The following is a 6,000-nucleotide window of genomic DNA, read 5'->3' as shown; positions in this document are numbered from 1 at the left end:
GATAAAACGGGCTTAATCGATTTGCCAATCGATTATCGCAAGTCTTGTTTTTCTTGAATCTTGAAACTATATAAACTAATCGATTTCCTAATCGATTCTTTTAATACACTTTTCAGAAAATTATGTGTAGACTTATATATGAATCGATTGCATAATCGATGTCAGGTGTTTTGTTCCAATAATAAAATCAAACCAATCGATTACTTAGTCAATTCACTAAGTCACATAATCGATTCAATAATACACATAATCGATTTGGCCACAAACTAAGAGTTCCCTATGATTTTAAAATTTTGTTTCAATCGATTTGCCAATCGATTGTGTTTAAAACAGGAACTTAGCTTATTCCATGTTAGTCGGAGTGCCAATCGATTTGGTAGTATGTTTCTGAAAAGGTCTTACTAGTTGGTTTAGCTCAATCGATTTCCTAATCGATTGAAACCAAACTTGTCATGATTGAATTTCTCACAATGGATTGTCCAATCGATTGTGTTTGTCACAGGGCATGTTACTTTTGAAATATTATTTACGACATCGATTTGTCAATCGATTAGCCTAGTAAATGGATTGTTCCTGTGACTTGCCCAATCGATTACTCAATCGATTTATTCAATCAGTTGTTTGGTTTTGTAATTTGCACAGTCGATTTGCCAATCGATTAGCATAAAAATCAGGTTGCCTCTGACTTGCACAATTTTTATTACTGATTGTGCCAGTAGATTGCCTAATCGATTGTGTAACCACAAACTACATGTTTCCTTACAACCCTTTTACGAAATCGATTGCCTGATCGATTTGCTCAGTAGATTTTCAACTTTTGTTGATTTCTTGAGTACCAAGCAATTGTCTCAAGTATGTAGGGTTGAGTTGTTGTTCCTGAAATCTTACTCAGTTAAAATGTTAGATTTATCATATGATGTATGAACATTGTATGTTTGTTAATTATGTCAAAATTAGGATTAAGAGGACTAAAGTCCAACACAATATATTATACTCATGAACTCAAACGCTCTCTCACCCCTTACCTTATTTTGACGCTTTCACACACGAATACGACTCCACGAGCAAACAGCCTTTGTTCATTGACTCTTTGTCCATCAATCGATCTAACTCGACAGTTTATGGGTAAACGTTAAAAATAGTTTATAAGAAGATACTCTAAACACTAAATTCGAAATTCTTTCAACAAAACTTACCATAAATCAGAAAACAAATCATTGAATAAAATAACAATTTTTCACACGGTCGTTTTGACGTTGGTTTCACTCAAATCAGACTTACGGTGAAGGAGAACGGTTCAAACTAAGGAATTTTATAAACGGAGAAGTCGGGTATTTTAGAGAGAAATTTGGATGGTTAAAAATCTGAGGAAGTATGTTTGTTTGACTACCTTAATGAATAAAACGACATACTGAAATTTTGACAAGAATGGAGAAACTTTTCTAGAACAATTATCGATCATCGATGTCAAACTATAGATTGTTGTTGTGTTTCTCTTTGGTTTTACGGCCGCCATCCAACTCCCTTCCTTTTTTTGTTTGTTTTATTTTATTAAAAATTAGGGTTCACACATGGGTCAAACCCATTGGTCTCCTTTTAGGTTTTACTATTTTTTTTTTTAAAAAAAAAAAAAACACAATTTCATTAATAAAACATTATTAATATTTCAAAACTAATAATTTATAAATAAAAATGATTAATGTTTTAAAATAAATTAATAACCAAAACTCTTATATTCAAAATAACCCCTATAATAATACTTATTTTTCCAAATACTCAAATTAAAATATTACCATCTTTAGAGAATAGTCGAAATTATAAAATAAATAAATAATAAGTATATAAAAATAAAGGAAATCAAATACAATATCACTACTATCTCAAGATAATTATTTATAAAAAAATAACTAAAAATAGAAAATAATTATAAATAATTGAAATATAACTACGTGCATACTTAATATTAGTCAAGCGCGCATAAAAGTATTACATTAATTTGGTACACGTATATGCACGTAAAATCGTATAAAATCTTTTTTTTTAATAAATATATATATTACACTAAAATACTATTATTTTTAAAAAATAGATCAAAGAATAAAATATGATATTTATTATTTATATCACTCATGTAATCTAATATTTATAAAACTAGCACATCATATAAATCACCTATATAACGAAAAATTAGTCAGAACATTTATCATCATATATTCTAAATTAATTTTAACATTAAATTAATTATTTAAAATTGTACTTAACTAATAAAATAGTTTAATATAAAATTTAGGGTGTTATACGGTACAATTATGACTTATGCCCCTTCGAGGAGGGTTGTGGTTTGAGTTCCAGAATTCATGCATTTTGGCATATACGCATTGCATTAGGGTGCTTAGCACACGAGTCATGTTTGATATAATGTGATGATTGCGTATATATACTCAGTTGTTGTTGTGATTGTGTCGTAATTGGTAAGTGTGATTGTTTTGGATTTGTTTGTAAGGGTTGATTGATTGCGAAACCATTTTGAAACTGAATTCTGCATTTTTCTGCAATTGTATTCGAATACAAGAATGTTGTAGTCGAATACAGTTGTCCTGATTTTGCTATTGTCTTATGAAACATCATTGTATTCGAATAGAAGAAGGTTGTAGTCGAATACACTTATCCTGATTTTGCTACTGACTTGTGAAACAACATTGTATTCGAATACAAAGAGGTTGTAGTCGAATACAGTTGTCCTGATTTTGCTACTGACTTACAAAATAGCAATGTATTCGAATACAAGGATGCTGTATTCGAATACGACAGTGCAGTTTTGTTAAAAACGTCATTTTTTAACTTGTTTATGCATGTTTGACATATGAAAACCCTTTCAAGGAGTATGCTAAGATGAAAGGTTATTTTGTGCATTTAAAATTTAAATGCTAAGTGATATTTTTTAATTTCGGTTGATGACCTTTACAATTATTGTTGAAATATGGGCTTTGCCCTCATATGAGAACCAGGATCATCCTACCAGTTAGTACCCTAGAGATGGGAAGGTAGTTAGGCATACCTAATCGAAGTTGTGTCAGGAGGTATTTGCGGGGAGCGTGGAGATCACCCGGGCGGTATAGTGTTTTTTGTAGCATGATCATATTAGATGGTTGTATAGGGACGAGATGTCTTTCTTTTGCGGTTGTGGTTACTTTATTTTGGAAGACTGTACCTATACCTTATATTGTCAGCTTGACTTTTGTTTTGATGGGTCCATGTACCACTTTTTGATGGGACGTGGGGGAGGTAAAATTTCTTTGGGTAATGCTTTTGTACAGGTGTCTGCCGACAATACTCCAAGGGTGTGAGGTATGTTTGATAGGTCTCATAGCCCCAATGTATTTTTACTATTTAAATACTTTGGATTTTTGTTTCAAAAACTATTTCCGTTGCTTGTAAATATTTTTTGACTTTTGTCTTTATGTTACGACTTAAATATTTTATCCAAAGGTATTTCTTCCTTTATTTATGAAATTCGATTTATGTATTGTTTTAAAAAAAAAATAGGGTTGTTACAATTGTGGTATCAGAGCTTTTGGTTATAGATTGTAGGTCAACCTATAGGTTGGGAGTCGTTATCTGATCATGCGTCGGGGTAATTTGTCTAAGTTGTCAGATCAGGGGTAGTTATTGTGTGTTGATGTAGTCGGAAGTTAGTTTTGTAATTATTTGAAGTGGTGTTAAAACTCTTCTTGATGATGGTTTTATAGGAACCCATGCCGCCAAGAAGGAATGACGCTCCAAGAGTCAATGTCAATAGAGACGATCAAATGGCAGAAGCTATGAATAACATGGTTGCTTCTGTTGTTGCCCAAAATATTGCAAAGACTTGACGTGATCTAGAAAAGAGGGAAAGAGAGATCCGTGCTGCTAAGTCAAGAGGATTAGAAGATTTTCAACGTTACAATCCTCACAAGTTTAAGGGTGATGAGAATTCAGAGAAAGTAGATAAGTGGATCCAAGAAGTGGAAAAGATCTTTGAGATGATTAACTGTCAGGCAGGAGTGAAAGTCAACTATGCCACTTATCTGCTATTAGGGGTTGCTGAGTATTGGTGGAAGAATGCAAGGTTGTTGATGGGACCAACTCACGAGGAGGTGAACAGGGAATCATTCAAAAGGAAGTTTTTAGACAAATACTTCTCGATGAGTACCAGGACTAAACTGGGTGATGATTTTCTAAAATTTCATTAGGGGAATATGACTGTGGGCGAATATGCCACTAAGTTTGAATCGTTTTCGAGGCATTTCAGGTTTTTCCGTGAAGAGATTGATGAACCTTTCATGTTTCATCGTTTCCAAAACAGACTAAAGTATGAGATTCAAGACTTTGTCTTGTGGAAAAATGTAGAGAAGTTGAGGATATGAAAAATAAGAGGGGTAGCCGAGGAGGGAATTTTAATTCAGGAGGGCCTAGTCGGGTGAATCATCAAAACAACAAGGGAAGACAAGTAGCTAAACCTTATAATCGACCACAAAATAACAACGGGGAGTAGAATCGCCCGGGGAACCAGAATTTCGGAAGACAATTGGGATAAGTGGTTCGATGTTTCCGATGTGGGGGAGAAGGACATTATGCTAGTGCTTGTACCACTAATATTCTCACTTGCTACAATTGTCATAAGCCAGAGCACATGGCAAGGGATTGCAATGCTCCGAAGGTGGAACCAGTTCTGAATGTAACTAGGGATACTCGTCCAACTGCTAGAGGACACGTTAATTGCGTGAGTGCTGAAGCTGAAAATCCATCTGGCAATCTAATTCAACATGACTGTGAGATTGTAGATAACACTCTAACTACACTTTTTGATTCGAGGGCAACCCATTCCTCCACTGCTATGGATTGCGTGAATCGCTTGAAGTTATTTGTGTCTGCTTTGCCATTTGATTTGGTTGTTTCCACACCTGCTAAGACTTTGACAGTAAATTCTGCATGTTTACATTGTCAAATAACTATCCATAATAGAGATTTGTTAGTTAATTTGATTTGTTTACCTTTACAATCACTCGAGGTCATTCTCGGTATGGATTGGATGTCGTATCATTATGTGATATTGGATTGTGCTCGCAAACTGGTTTTTTTCCCCGAACCAGAAGTTGTTAAGTATCTAGTTGCTAACAAACTCAGAGTGTCACTAAGAGAAGGAACTCATGAGTTTTTGTCTTTGGCTAATGTGGTGGCAAAGATAAATGTGAACATAGAGGATGTGATGCTTGTCAATGAGTATCGGGACATATTTCCAGCAGAAATTACAGGATTGCCACCGTAAGCGAAGTGGAATTTTTCATTGATTTGCACCCAAGAACCAGACCTATTTCAATTGTGTCGTATCAAATGTCGCCATTGGAATAAAATGAGCTCAAAGGGCAAATTTAAGTGTATCACCATGGGGAGCTCCAGTGTTGCTAGTTAAGAAGAAGGACGGAAGCTCGCGCTTATGTTTGGATTATAGACAACTTAATAAGGCAACTATTAAGAATCGTTATCCTTTGCAACACATCAATGATTTTATGGATCAGTTGAGAGAAGCCACAATATTTTTGAAGATTGACTTAAAGTTGGGTTACCATCAAATTCGAGTAAGGGAAGGAGATATTCAGAAAACTGCTTTCAGAACCCTTTATGGACATCATGAATATCTTGTTATGCCGTTTGGAATTACCAATGCACCAGCAATTTTTATGGACTACATGAACATAATCTTTAGTCCATTCCTAGATAAATTTGGTGGGGTGTTCATTGAGGATTATATTGATTTATTCAAGGACTAAGGAAGAACATGGAGAACATTTGCGCCAAGTTCTTGAAATTTCAAGCGAGAAGCAATTGCATGCCAATCTATCGAAGTGTGAGTTTTGGCAAGATATGACACCCTAAACCTCAAAATAAATATATATAATAATTTATATTATATTTCTATAAAATCTGCAGCAGATAAATAAAAATATGTTTCTACGAAAA

Source organism: Cicer arietinum, chromosome 5, assembly GCF_000331145.2.
Source record: "Cicer arietinum cultivar CDC Frontier isolate Library 1 chromosome 5, Cicar.CDCFrontier_v2.0, whole genome shotgun sequence".
In the NCBI taxonomy this organism is placed as follows: domain Eukaryota; kingdom Viridiplantae; phylum Streptophyta; class Magnoliopsida; order Fabales; family Fabaceae; genus Cicer; species Cicer arietinum.
Note: the sequence above shows the minus strand (reverse complement) of the source record.